General features: G+C 38.2%; 3 pseudogenes across 4 annotated transcripts; all 3 read left to right on the top strand.

The window, feature by feature from the left end:
* The first annotated feature begins 411 nt into the window (after positions 1-411).
* On the top strand, positions 412-2,986 carry LOC101479754 (UDP-glucuronosyltransferase 2C1 pseudogene; annotated as a pseudogene). Its single transcript, XR_013094750.1, has 2 exons — positions 412-479; positions 1,256-2,986. The product of XR_013094750.1 is annotated as a UDP-glucuronosyltransferase 2C1 pseudogene (transcript).
* Positions 2,987-3,801: 815 nt separating this feature from the next.
* On the top strand, positions 3,802-8,696 carry LOC101465026 (UDP-glucuronosyltransferase 2C1 pseudogene; annotated as a pseudogene). Of its 2 annotated transcripts, none has more exons than XR_013094779.1 (2): positions 3,802-3,939; positions 6,459-8,696. The product of XR_013094779.1 is annotated as a UDP-glucuronosyltransferase 2C1 pseudogene, transcript variant X2 (transcript). The 2 variants fall into 2 exon arrangements; XR_013094772.1 differs by lacking the exon at positions 3,802-3,939 and adding an exon at positions 5,108-5,263.
* A 186-nt stretch (positions 8,697-8,882) lies between these two features.
* Positions 8,883-11,303, top strand: LOC101465312 (UDP-glucuronosyltransferase 2B17-like; annotated as a pseudogene). The gene is made up of 2 exons (XR_013094788.1): positions 8,883-8,960; positions 9,361-11,303. The product of XR_013094788.1 is annotated as a UDP-glucuronosyltransferase 2B17-like (transcript).
* The last annotated feature ends 4,243 nt before the right edge of the window (positions 11,304-15,546 follow it).

Raw genomic sequence — 15,546 nt, 5'->3', positions numbered from 1 at the left:
GACAAGTTCTTTTTGTGTTCAGTGAAATAAAGCCACATTAATTTTAATCAGAACTGAAATGGCATCTCATGTGTTGCTTGTTCTGTATTCCATTATTCATTGCTAATAAATAAGGAGATGAATTTATTGTCTTCTTATAAGGAGTTTTGGGTAATATTTTTTAAAAATGGGGTAACTGTGATCTAGAGTTAGAGAACAAAACACACATAGTCACATCTAAATTTCATTGTAATGATTCAGTCAATGTATAACCTCATTATCGTATCACTGCTCTTTGCACACAGATTGATACCGTTATGCACTTTGCCTTACAAGGGTCTACTGAGGCAATGGGCAATAGTGCCTTTTGCATGGTGGCTCAGCTCCTCCCCTCTGGAGAGTACAAATACACACATGTCACGTTCAACATACTGGTGCTTTGAACAACAGTTCTCTTATCACCGTGACCTTTGCTGGATAAAGAAACTATTCATATTACAGTAAGTAGAAAAGCTTTCAGACTCAATAAACTGTTTAAATGCAGCACTATGCATACATTTAAACATATTAACCCTTTTATGTGGGGGACTGACTTTCAATACAAATAGTATTCTGTTGTTAAAAAGTAAAAAAAAAAAGTAACATTTGCTATAATAAAGTGAAAGCATACCATGTTTTTAGCAGCAATTTAAAAAATATAGATTTTATTTTTTATTTCTTGGAATGTTCATTTTAAAGGTAGGAAAATGCTCTCTAAAACATCTTAAACAATTATTAACAACCGTTTTACAATGCCTAGCAATAACATTGTTTGGACACGGATTTAAAGTTAAATTTTTCTTTATTTTTTGACATTTTTTTGGCCTTTTTTGGGTTGGGGCTTCTACTACACTTGAATTTGAATGAGACCAGGAATACACACTGGGCATATAGTCTACCCACAGAGATAACACAGAGAGACAGATAAACATTCACACTCACATTCTCACCTACAGCCAATCTAGAATTTCAAAATAAGCCCTTTGTTGTACCCAGAGAACCTATAGAGGCACAGTTAGAATTTTTCAAACATTTTTTTAAAAAGATTAGGACATTATAATCTGTTTTTCTGTTTGAAAACTTAATTCGAACTTGCAGATAGTGTTTGCAAATTGTGTGAGAACATCCCTGTCTAGCTATCTTTATTTTTAGGTAGGTAGGGTAACATATCACTACATTTACACTCTGATTTTACAAATGACCTTCTTTATGCCAGTAAGTTGATTTTGAATTTCAGATGAGGGTCGTCTGCTGCTGCACTGCTTTCCTGCTGCTCATCCTAATTCCCAAAGCCTGTGAAGGAGGCAACATCTTGGTCTATCCTTCTGAAGGCAGCCACTGGATAAACATGGAAATTCTACTAAAGGCTTTGCACTCTAGAGGACACAATATCACCATTCTGCGTTCTAGTAAAAGCTGGTACATAAAAGATAACTCATCTTATTACAGTGCCTTTACAGTTCCAGTGGAAAACACCTTGGATCAGACATTCATCACAAGGATTGTAGCTGAGATCATAGAATTTGAACGAGGAGCCCTCCCCTTGATTAGTTTTCTCCACATGAGTGTGGGAATGTTTGGCACATTTATTGATGCCCACAAAGGCGTAGGTGCAGTAGTAACAGCAATGATGGATGACAGTGAGTTGATGAGAAAAATGAAAGACAGCAAGTTTGACCTGCTACTTGCTGACCCCTGCTGGGGTGGTGGAGTCATTCTGGCCAAATATTTGAACCTTCCTTTGGTTTATAATGTTCGCTGGCTTATAGCTGCAGAGTCACATTTTTCCATAGCTCCTTCACCATTGTCTTATATTCCTATAACAGGAGCAGGGAATACTGACAAGATGACCTTTTTGCAGAGAGTTACAAACATGCTTTTGCACATTATAACCCAAATACAAAATGACCTCTTAGTTAGACTAGTATACCAGAAATTAACTGACAAATATCTTGGGCCTGGTCATGATTTTAATGAGTTAATGATTGCTGCAGACATTTGGCTGATGAGAGTGGACTTTGTGTTTGAGTACCCACGGCCCACAATGCCTAATGTTGTTTATATCGGAGGGTTCCAGTGCAAACCTGCTAAACCTCTGCCTCAGCACTTGGAGGACTTTGTGCAGAGTTCTGGAGACCATGGCTTCATCCTCATGTCTCTGGGAACATTTGTGACTGAACTTCCTTCTGATATAACAAATGAGATCGCTGCAGCTTTTGCTAAACTACCACAGAAAGTGATCTGGAAGTATAAAGGTGACAGACCAGCCAATCTGGGTAATAACACTTTACTGGTGGACTGGATGCCACAGAATGACCTTTTAGGACATCCAAAAATAAAACTGTTTGTGGCACATGGAGGAACAAATGGAGTCCAAGAAGCTATTTATCATGGAGTCCCATTTGTGGGTATACCTGTGTTTTTTGACCAACATGACAACCTGCTACGTCTGAAAGAGAGAGGAGGAGGCAAAATACTTACATTAGCTACAGTGGACAAAGACTACAACTTCCTGAAGGCCATAGAGGAAGTCCTGAATGATCCCTCGTACAGGACGAACATGCAGAGACTTTCTAGGCTACACAGAGATAAGCCAGTAAAGCCACTGGATAACGCCCTCTTCTGGATAGAGTTTGTCATGAGGCACAAAGGAGCAGCTCACCTGAAAGCACAGTCCTACAGAATGCCCTGGTACTCCTACCACTCTGTAGATGTAGTTTTGTTCCTGGCTGGAGCTATGCTGCTTGTGCTTTTAACCACTTTCTACCTTATTAGGTGTATATACACTGGGATGTGTAAACGTAAAGTGAAACATGACTAATGATCAGTGCACAGATGGATTTGATAATGCATTGTGTCATTTTAACTTCTCATTCTTGTTTGAGTACCTCATTCATATGAGGTTGTTATAAAAAAAACTTCATCATTATTAAAAGTCTGTGTTTCAAAATAATTCTGAGTGGATTAACTCTAACAAGATAAACATAATCAATGAAAAAAAATCCATTTTGTATCTTTACTTGAATATATGTAGTTTTGTTATATTTTGCCTTTGTTTAAAAGGGAAAACAACTGCCTCTATGTTTGACAAACAATACATATCTTCTTAATGAAGAGATTTGAGAGGAATTCTCCGTTGATGGGACTTTAAATGATAATCTCATGCCAGGCAAATCTGAGTAATGATCCCATTTGAATTACAGAAAATGTTCTATTTAATTTGTAAACGCTGTCAGATCAGTCGCTTATTAATGCCAAGAATGACAGAATGGCACTGGCATAATGCTCTGGACACGCGTGTTTTTAGTCTTAAGAGAAAATGAATCAATGAATGAACAACTGAATGGTTGTCAGTTTTACTTTAATCGAATGCAGCATTCAGTTGAAATACAAAAAATGTCGGTGTAAATGTAACTTAAAATTGAATCAAGACCGGTCATGTCACATTGCAGAGTAACGCATTCCTCTCGTCACATTGCATTTTTGTCATAACTCATTAACGTGACGCGTTACAGTACTAAATTCGGTAATCACATCGGGTAACATTTAGGCCTTACTTTGGTTACAATGATTATTCAGTACGCCGAGCGAATAAAAAGTGCAACAAAAAGCACAAAACGTGTCTTCTTCCTGCCCGTTGACACTATGATTTTGGTTCCTGTGTAGGGAGGAGGAAATGGTGGAGCCATAGACATACATAAATGTATGTCCATGGGTGGAGTAGTCTACAACTTTTGAGGAGTGGAGGTTTGGACAATATGTTTCATTTTTAGTTAAAGGACAAGCACGTGATTATTAAGAGCAACAGGACGACATAAAACACTTGTATTAGATTGTCAACACAACATCGGCTCGTTCCAAGCATCTGCAGTGACAGCATGCTGGCTCAGAACTAGCGAAGATCTTCAACAGGCAACAAAGGTAGTAAGGAGCACTCTGTAGCCTCCATTTCTACGTCTTTTTAATAGTAGCTTTGAGGTTTCTTTAGGCTGGTATTCAGCTTTGTGTTGTCGGTTTTGTGGTCATGCAATCAGTAAAGAAAGTGTGTCTCTCTCCCTCTCTCTGTGCGCGTTTGTGTGTGTGTACAAATAAGGAGCAATGTGTAACGCTTTACTTTTTATGAGTAACGATCCCAGCACTGGTCAGGAGTGTGCACACACATGAAGCCTATCAGCTTCAGTATGAAAACATCGAATCGCGGAAGAATAGTAACAATAAAGCTAAACAATAAAGCGAGACTCGGGTTTGGATTACACAATGTATTAGTGACACAAAGAAAGCGCAACATAGGAAAATGTAATCACTACGGCCAAGGCGAGAACACTGATCAGAAGAATAAAAAAATTAATTATTTCTTAAATAATTATATGACCTTATATATTTTGCAAAAGAACTAAAGAAATTACATTACTGAGTATTACCGAGTATTCAGTATCAGTACCCGACTCAAATGTTTTTGAGTCGGGTTTGTTTTCCCACAGCTGGTGGCGGTAATGCACCAATTCATAGTTTTCTAACCAAGACGAATTTCAAGTAAGTTTAAAAAGAAGAAGTGCTGTATGAAACTTGTGCAAAGCTTAGTGGAACGCTTGTAGTAACTGCAAGGCTGTTGTCACGCAGTAAGGCTTGTTAAATTGAAACTGAAGCGCTTATACCCATTCTTATTAAAGTTAAAGCTGATTAAAGTTAATTGGATAGATGGGTTGGTGATTTGATAGATTGCGCTCAGGCTAAGTGGTTAGACATAGTGATAATGACCTTTTTGACTTTATAAGCGTGACTTATTGAATACAATAAACATGCTTCACAAGTGGAAGAGTCTCTATTTACAACCGTGCACAGGTCTATATGAACACATAATTCTTGGATCAGTGCCTGCCTTTTATTCTAGAGCCAAATTCAAGATAGTCATTTTAGAGATAATTGTTTATTTTTTAGTGTTAATGTGTTAATATTTTGCAGACTGGTTAAAATCTCATCGTTTCAGATCAGCATAGTTATTAATATAATATATTTTGGGTTGAAATGTCCAAAATGCAACTTCCTTTTAAACAGACAAGAACTTAACCGTCACAGGCTTTGCACAACTGCAGGGGTGCGGCCAAAAAAAGACAAAAAACACAAAACAAAAAAAAACAGAAAGTCTTGTTTTTTTCTTCCACCTTCACTTGTTTCAACTTAACCCACTCCAACTGTGCCTTGTCAGTTTGAAGGAGACGTACAACAAAACTAAGAGCATTTAACTGTAAGTTAAGTTGTTATTCATGCTATTATTTGGCTGTGTTTGTTTTTTGTTGTACTGATTGAGTAGGTTTATATAACACATGCAGCATGACTCGCATTATATATCAAACACACAGCACTAACTGCCGAGAACATTTTAGTGAGTGTCTGTATGTGTGTGTTCACACAACTGTCATTGCTAAGATATGCTTGACAAGTGTCAACAGTTACCCTTTTTTATATGCTTTGTTGGTTAATCTGCTATCTAAATTCTTCAATCTTTGTCAATATTTCAGTGTCATTTTTAGAGACATGCATGTAAAGGAATCACTTTTTAAGTGATTCCTTTACATGCATGTACTGGGGGTTCTAGTGCACATGGGCCCATTGGGTTTTATGAGACACTGTTCACTTGCTGTGAGAGAGACAAAAATACCTAACCATATCTACATAGCTACTGTAAGTCTTTTTTTCAGTTCAGAACACTGTATCTCTGGCTCATTGCATACTTATCTGGTTAAACAGGAACATCTGAAACCAAAAAATCATCAGTCATCTTCAATGACTTGCATTCAGTGCTTTTATCTGGGTCACAGCACTTTAAAGAGACTTCTTTGTTGACATGCCAACTAAGTTTGTGATGTAACCATAACATTTATAGCTTTTGTTTTTGGTTTGACACAAAATAAAGTGTGGAAAACTACCCTTACCAGTTTTTTTTGTTTTGTTTTGTGTGTGTGTTTTCTTTTTTTTCTTTTTTTTGTGCTCCACTGCCAGATAGTGCCATGACAGGTAGTGGCGAGATTATAAATCTCCTAAACTAAATCCAAACATTTTAAAATATATAAGAAAACAGATGCATTTGATCTGTTAAACATGCAGAGATTACTTAATTTCTTAAGAGGAAGATGCCAAACATAGTCACGCTTACAAAATAATTTCTGTTCAGGGACACTGGGATCTGACACAGAATGCACGCAGAGCTCTTGGCACCACACAGCACTCTAATTTCCTGAGAGGGCTCCATGTGCTACATACACGTGAGGGCTGTCAGAAGGAATTTTCTCATGCAAATAAAGAGACAATTGAATATAAAATCACTGCAGCTCTCTGTTATCCTGATATATCATTGGCCACTGTGCACACATTTGCTGTGATATCATTGTAACAACTCTCTGATATGTGTGTCCTGTTTTTTACCTCTGTTTCTATTTCAGAACACAGCGCTTATGAAGATTTGAAGATGTTTTTGTCACTGGCTTCCATCCTCTCTTTTTTGACTGTTTTTATTCCTGTCGCACATTCTGGAAAAATTCTGGTATTTCCACATGATGGAAGCCACTGGGTGAACATGAGAGTACTTGTTGAAGAGCTCCATTTGCAGGGACACAATGTGACAGTGATTCGGAATGCAGACAGCTGGTACATCAGTAAAACGTCTCCACATTACAATGTAATCACAGTGGATGTTGATGGTGGTGGAAATGAAGATTTTTTTCGTGCATTTGTCTCTGAGGTTATTAAAATTAAGCGAAGCATGGGGTCTGCATGGTCTCACTTTGCTTTACAAATGGAGTTAAAAGACAAATTCTATGAACTGCACAAAAAAGTCTGTGAAGTGATTGTGTTCATCTTTGAAAATGAAGATTTAATGAAGTCCTTAAAAGATGCCAAGTATGATGTGGTTTTGACAGATCCTGCTAATGGCGGAGGAGTGTTGCTGGCACATTACCTTGGCGTGCCATTGGTGTTCAATGCTCGATGGACTGTTCATGGTGAGGCCCACTTTGCTATTGCGCCCTCTCCACTTTCCTATGTTCCACTATCATCTTCAGAGTTAACGGATCACATGACCTTCTTTGGGAGGGTCCAGAACATGTTATTTTACATCACGAGAATGCATCTGTACAAGCAAATAGTTGAACCACATTATTCTGTATTGTCAAATCGCTACATTGGACCAGGTGTGCATTATTTCTCCCTTTTTCAAGCTGCAGATTTGTGGCTAATGAGAGTGGACTTTGTTTTTGAGTTTCCACGACCCACCATGCCTAATGTTGTTTATATGGGAGGTTTCCAGTGTAAACCTGCAAAACCTCTTCCACAACACTTAGAGGAGTTTGTGCAGAGTTCTGGAGATCATGGAGTTATCATTATGTCACTAGGGTCTTTGATTGGAGAACTTCCCTCTGACTTAGCTGAAGAGATTGCTGCAGCTTTTGGCGAGTTACCTCAGAAAGTGATCTGGAGGTATAAAGGTAACAAACCAGCCCTTCTAGGCAACAATACATTATTAGTCGACTGGATGCCACAAAATGACCTGCTAGGACATCCAAGTATTAAACTATTTGTAAGTCATGGGGGAACTAATGGGATTTATGAGGCTATATATCATGGGATTCCAATAGTTGGCATTCCCATTATTTTTGATCAAGCTGACAACTTATCCCGAATGAGAGCAAAAGGTGTTGCGAAGGTTTTGGATGTTTCAGATTTCAACAGGAAAATATTTAAAAATGCAATACAGGAAGTGCTTAATGAACCATCCTACACAATAAACATGCAGAGGCTCTCCAGGCTACACAGAGATCAGCCAATGAAGCCACTGGATCGTGCTATCTTTTGGATTGAGTTTGTCATGAGACATAAAGGTGCAGCTCATCTAAGGACTGAGTCCTACAAACTGCCCTGGTATTTCTACTACTCTCTAGATGTCATATTATTTTTACTAACAAGTGCACTACTTACATTGTTTTTTTTTGTCATGTTACTATGGTTTTGCTTTAGATTGTGCTTGAAAAGAAAAGCAAAATCTGACTAAAAGTCATTTTCATATGTTGATACATTGTTACAGCACAGTCAGATTGGCTGTGGTTAGTAAAACTGATTTCTTTCTCAGTCATTCCCAGTTTGCCAGAAGTACTGTCTCAGCCAGTCCCAGTGTTCATACTGCTGCACCCAAAATCTTCTCTAGCCCATCTTTACTTGAGTTGATCATCATATAAGTCATCATATAAGTTAACTGTTTTTCATATTTCTTTATTATAAAGATCAGTAGTGGTTTGCACATTTGTCTAAAACACGATCCCTGGTTCAAGAGCGGTAGGAGATACATCCGGCATAAAAATCTGCCAAATCAAATATGTGCAAATATGTATGCAAATATACATATCCTGTATGTTTATTTTACATGACCTCCTGTAGTCTTCTGAAGTACCTTCGTGGGCCATCAGGTGGTGCTGGCTACACTTTGGGAATAACTAAGAAAAAAATCTACTTATCTGTATGTTTTTCTGATAGGATTATTTATAACATGTATGGATTTTCCAAATCAGAAAAAAACATATTTGAGGACTGTGGACCACAAAACTAGTTACCTTCGTTTTTGTATGAATTTAAATTACAGAATTGCAATAAAACAAAAGCTTATTGCACCATGTATGTGTTATGGTATATGTTCCTCTGTAGCATTAAACATCTGTAACCCTTCAGTTTTGAAAACAAGGTTTTCCTTATTCAGTCTTAATTTGGTAACTGATGGGCATACGACAAACATCAAATACTGCGTTACCTCCCCTTTGCACTTTCTTATCACCTGTGCTTAAAAGAACATGATACTGCAGTACCAAAGTCCTGCTTAGGTTTAAAACTCTAATGGTTGGTGCATGTTGGTCTCTCTGGCAAAACTGAATTTGAAATTACACAGTCTGCTAAAAAAGGTAACAATATATTTTTACCTACTTTTACCTACAAAAACGTAATAGCTTTTGGGACTGGTAGTTATATGTATTTTCAAGTTAATTGTTAATTGTACCACAGTGTTCTTCCTGTGGTTTGGATTCTCTTCAGGGACACAGGTTACTTAACTTAATAGCTTATATATGCAAAAACCTAAGTTACTTTATAGACTTCACAGGCTACTTGAAAACATTCAAAGTTTTATTTTAAAGCTTATTGATCTTTACATTTTTGTTATTAAGCTGATTGGAGAAGGCTGCACATACTACAGCAAACGCACAGTCATAAAACTTATTAACATAAAATGAAAATAACAATTGTTTAATTGTGTAATTGTTTAATAAAACAGAAGACTATAATGAGCTTTTTTCCAACCTTTAGAATTAAAATGCACTGGACCTGCATTCTGATTAGTTTCTGCTGGCTCTGCCCAACGTTGGTTCATGCTGGGAAAGTGCTTGTTTTTCCAGTGGATGGGAGCCACTGGGTAAATATGAATGTCATTATTCAGGAGCTACATCTAAGGGGCCACCAGGTTTCCGTTGTGCGTTCAACAGACAGCTGGTACATCAAGGAATCCTCCCCATTCTATACTTCAATTACGCTCGATATGGAGTCAGGGTTTGATGAAGACTTTTTAACAGCATTTATTGCGGAACTGTTGGACATCCAGAAGGGAGGGATGTCTGTCTGGAAACGCTTTAAACTGGAAATGGAACTAGCAAAAAAAAAAACTCTGAAGTGCAAAAGAAACAAAGCAAATTGATTGAAGGGCTTTTTGAAAACAAAGAGCTTATACAGTCACTAAAGGATGCAGAATATGATCTTGTCCTGACAGATCCTGCCACACCAACAGGTGCCATACTTGCCCAATACCTCAAGTTGCCTCTTGTTTTTAATGTTAGATGGACTAGTCAGGGTGAAGGCCATTTTTCAATTGCACCATCTCCTCTCTCTTATGTTCCCATAGTAGGGAGTGAGCTATCTGATAAAATGAGCTTTTTTGAGAGGCTGCTAAATGTCCTAATTTTTGGTTTCGCAGAACATCAGATTGCCCAGTATTTGCTACCACATTATGAGAACCTCATTGAAAAATATTTTGGTCCAGACACAGACTACCTATCCATGTTTCAAGCTGACCTGTGGCTAATGAGAGTGGATTTTGTGTTTGAGTTTCCACGCCCCACCATGCCTAATGTTATCTATATGGGAGGGTTCCAGTGCAAACCTGCAAAACCGCTTCCACAACATTTGGAGGACTTTGTGCAGAGTTCTGGAGAACATGGTGTGATCCTCATGTCTCTAGGAACTTTGATTGGAGAACTACCCCCTGACCTAGCTGAAGCGATCACTGCAGCTTTTGCAAAATTACCCCAGAAAGTCATTTGGCGGTATAAAGGTGACAGGCCAGGCACTCTGGGTAACAACACTTTGCTGGTGGACTGGATGCCACAGAGTGACCTATTAGGGCATCCTAAAATAAAACTTTTTGTGGCTCATGGGGGAACAAATGGTGTTCAAGAAGCTATTTATCATGGAGTCCCTATTTTAGGACTTCCTCTGGTTTTTGATCAACATGATAATTTACTTAGAATCAAAGAAAGAGGAGCAGGGAAAGTCATAGATGTTTTTACTATGAATGAAGACATTTTCTTTCAAGGTATTATGGAAGTCCTGACTGATCCCTCCTACGGCGTGAACATGCAGAGACTTTCCAGGCTGCACAGAGATCAGCCAATAAAGCCACTGGACAATGCCCTCTTCTGGATAGAGTTTGTCATGAGACACAAAGGTGCAGCTCACTTAAGAACTGAATCCTACAAACTGCCCTGGTATTCCTACCACTCTATAGATGTGATACTTTTCTTAGCTGCAGTTGTGCTGGTTATTCTGAGCACATTTGCTCTCTTAATAAAATGCCTATGCTCTATGTTCCTGAGGACAAAGCATAAACGTGATTAAAAAGAAATAAAATGGCAATTAATGTAAAACTTTAAACACGTAAATCATGAAATATTGTATTGTCTTGTGGTACTGTGATTTGATGGGAATGATAGATGTCTAAAAATTAAGAAAAAGAAGATACAAATAATTAATTCTTTTAAAATTGTGCATTTTATTAGTAAAGAAATAACTTAGTTAAGGCTGACCATACTACTTTAAATTATATCCTGTCGGTATATTTCAGTGTCTTTCAGGTTTTATAGGGCTTTGATATACTGTGTTGTATGTAAAGTCAAATCACAGTCTATATGGGTTTTACTTTAACCCTTAAGTGAAACAAACAAATAGTTGTTGTCACTATAGAATTAAATAAAAGTGTGACCAAAGCATATTTGTATTGTTCATTAATTTCTGTGCTGTGGAGAATCTGCTCTCATTTTCTTCTAATCATCTGACTTTACGAGTTTAGTGACTCCATGTGACTTCACTCTGTTCAGCTATCTTTGAAAGGTTTTCTTAATTGCAGTGTTTTCCCTGCTGTGGTCTGGAATCCTATGCACACTACAACTATTACTAATGGGAATATCTGGAAAAACACGCATGCATCCATTTTCTGAACATGGATGCATGTTAAGGAAATCATCACTTCAAGTTGAAGGGATGTTGGAGCCTATCCTAGCTTACATATTGCGAAGGCAGGGTACACCCTTGACAAGTCACCAGGGTGTACCCAGGGTAAGCGCTTAGAGACAAACAACCTTACAATCACATCTATAGCCAATTTAATCACCAATTAACCTAACAAACATGACTTTGGATCATGGGAGGAAGCTGCACCTGGAGGGAGCCCACACAGGCTCAGAGGAGAACATGCAAACTATGCACAGAAAGGCCCCAGTGAACCAGAAAAGTTCTTGCAGTACTAACCAGTGCATCACGGCACTGCTCTTGTAGGTGAGGTTTCATAACAAACAGCTACACCATTTGCCATTTTATCACTGAAATTACTAGACGTTACAAACCATTCATCCTGTGTAAGGCAAATTTACCACTCGTTTCAACAAAAATAAGACGGAAAGAAATGAAGTAGTTTGAGATTCTTAGTTGTGTGACTACATTAGTTGGCCAATGAATATGACATCCTGCTGTGTCTAAGAATGAGGGGAGTGGATTAGATAAAGGCAACAACGTCCTCAGGGCCAAACAGGAAGTTTTGAATAAGCCATCCCTCAGGATGAACATGCTACATTTTCAACACTTAATAGGTTTAACTGCCACTTGGGGAACATTTCAAAGCGAAAGAAAATACAATTCGCAGCTAAACTACTGCTATTACCATCAGCTTTGTGAGACCTGGCTAGCTCTTCACGCTGCAGAGGTGCACCAGTCTTTAGGATAACAATTTTCCAATTGCTTAATTATTCATTAAATTTGACTAAAGTCCTAAAGAGTAATTTTACAACAGCATTTTTTAATTCAAATAATATATTTTATCTAGCACTACATAATTTTTGTAATGCAAGCTCGAGAGATGCTACGTTTTATCTTCAAGAGCCAATCAAACTGAAAGACAACTCAAATTCTCAAGACCGCAGGTTTATAAGGGCTATGACAAATGACCATACAGAGTATTTTACTTCAATAAATAAATTTTTTATTACAAAAAGATTAAAAAACATACAGGAAGTATTGTTATAGAAAGTATGTAAATGGGAAACAGGTGAAACATTAAGAATTTCACTTAAGTCTGAATTTTTACTGTTACCAAAAAGTAAACATAACGGGGGTCTAACATCTTTTGCTACAGGAGGGAAAACAAGAAGTGAAGTTTCAGTTTAGAGAAGTGAAATTTTCACATTCTTCTTTTAGCAATCACACATTAAAAAAACAATAGTACAAGTCAACTAATGTTAGTCGGATCAATATTAGCTGCCTGGTGGATTTCACTTGTGTTAAGATAAAAACACAAACAAAAAAAAATTTAAAAACTTGATTACATGACAAAGTGAAATATCAGTTTTAAGGGCAAAAACAAACATGCTAAAAATTAAATGCACATACGTGTGCAGTAAAATAAGACTGGGGTTAAGAACTAGCTAGCTAAGGACAAAAATTCAAAAAACAAAGAGACGTTTTATTGAAAGTAACGACGCTTAACAGTTTCTCTTCCTCCTGGCTCCTGCCTTGTCATCAAGTAGTCTAATAAAACAGATGAATCAGCTGAATTGGCGATCGATGTACTAATCCATTACTTTATGTAGCTTTTGCAGACAAGACACGAAAAGAGAACCATATTTCTCAAAACACACCACAAAGTTTAGGTAAAACAAACCCCCCCCCCCCCCCCCCCACACACACACACACACGCACACAATACATTACAGGACAATAAGAGTTTTCACTAATATTGATATTATATGCATATTTATGAGGCTTCATTTGGCAGCATCAGTGGCTATTCAAAGGCACTGTATATCCCGCTTCCATGAGGAAAATACTCAAATGGTACAGCAGTTACAAAAACTTATAGTAAATGTCTGTTCCAAGTATTTACAAGTATCCGTGCCAGCAGGGCAGGTGTGGTGGGCGGTGTGTGTCCCCTCAAGATGTCCGGGTCCTTAGAGAGCTCATCCTGAGCACAGTGAGCTCAGCTACATTTGCATCCTGCATCTCCACATCTTGTTGGCAGCTTTCTCTGATTACATACACTATGAGACCCATACAGATGAAAATGAGGAGGACTATGCCTATAACCTAGGGTACAGAGGAGCACCACTTTGTTTAGTAAATATCAACATAAAAGGCATCATGTTGGTCAATAATCTCTATTAACAAAGCTATAAGAATGTTCACAGATGTAACAGCAATTAATATGTTCTATAGAGTGCATACTCAGAGATAAGTGCTCTCATTGTGTTCATCATATGCAGTGGTTTATTAACAAAAAAGTAATCTACTCACCTGAGAAAACACAAACAGCTGTTGTGAGCGGAGCATTAGTTCTTGTGTGGTGACATCTCCCTCTCTAATTGGCTCACACCATTTCTGTGGAGCTGCCTTGTCAACTAGTACAAATCTACCCTCCCAGTCTGTCATAGCACAAGCAAAGTATTGGCCATCGAGGAACAATAAAATCAGCCACACGATAGCGGGAACAAAACTGGAGAGGGACACAGTTTTCCTGCACCACATATCACATCTGCATCCTTGAATGATCAGCATCAAAGTGAAGGCCATGACGGCAGGAATGATGAAGAATGCTGATGAAAACAATCCGTTCCATTTAGGACTGCAAGGACACTCAAACTCCAGCTCCACCAGCTTCTCTAGTCCCATGAGGATAAAGCCAAAAGCCACATTTGATACCAGAGGACTGTTACTAAGTTCATTTTTCAGCCTGGTAAGCCATTGTTGTCTACTTTCCATACTAGATTGACCAAAGAATGAAGACAGTCGTTGTAAAAAACCCAAAAGAGGATCCTCCGTTGTGAACACATTGGCAACAGCTAAGTGATGCGTAATTAACGCATCCAGGGGTAAGTTTTCCCCTCAGGCAAAATGCCACACTTCCACTCTGATTGGTTTTGAACAAAAGAGGGTGTGCCGTCTGCTCTGACATTTCTATAGCTGATTGGGCTTTGTGAAGTTTCAGGTGGGGTTACTTTTTAAATGTGGTCTTCCATGGACAAACTGGAGGGAGGGCTGTAAAGTGGAGGGAAGTTTGTTCTGCAATTGAGCAAAGATTGGCATTTTCCAACAAAACACCCATGAAGGGGTAGCCATATATCCAAGGGCAGGCTTTTACATTGAAGAATCAATTTGCAATCCCCAATTCACACTGCAACAAAACAAAAAGGAAGGGATTTCAAAATGAAAATCATATTCAGCTAAATAAAGGACACATAATTTACCACACATAGCTACAGTTGTTAGTGCTTGAAGTCCTCAAGCGTTTCCCCCATTTGCTACAAGTGTTTGGAATTACAAAAATGGATGCAAGTTGACACTTTTCTCTTTACCTCTACTGACCACGGGAGGTCGCCCATGCAGCGGGACAGCGCAGATTAAGGATAGAAGAGGATTACAGGAGGCCATGTTGAACTTTCAAGGGGATGTGGTACATACAGCTCCAGAGCACCCAGGCTAGGGATGTGATGACATAATTTATAAATGACCTCAGTGAGCTCAAGAGCATCACCATAATCTCCTCACGTTAAAACCTGGCAGTATTTAGGCGCAATGAATAAAGGTCAGGAAAAACACCACTGATAAAAACTAAATTGCTTTCAGCTGATCTTCATATACACCTCAACTTATTTATAAAAAATCAATTATTCATACTCGTGTTATGGCAAGCACTTGACTACTGACCTGTCACTTTATAGGAGACGTTAATTTTGCAAGAGTTGTGGAACAGAGTTAGGGAATCATTTAGATTCAGACTGTAAAACAGTTATAGAAATAACTCTGAGAGGGACAAACATCCATTTCTAATGAGACACTATGAACACGAGCACCTGTCATCTCATAGAAATAATAATAATAATAAACTGTAATGGCTAAAGAGGCACATAATTACTGTCTGAGTTGCCAACACCATCAATTAGCTACATAGGATGTGAT

Source organism: Maylandia zebra, linkage group LG1, assembly GCF_041146795.1.
Source record: "Maylandia zebra isolate NMK-2024a linkage group LG1, Mzebra_GT3a, whole genome shotgun sequence".
NCBI lineage: Eukaryota > Metazoa > Chordata > Actinopteri > Cichliformes > Cichlidae > Maylandia > Maylandia zebra.
Note: the sequence above shows the minus strand (reverse complement) of the source record. Positions and strands in the feature narration are given on the sequence as shown.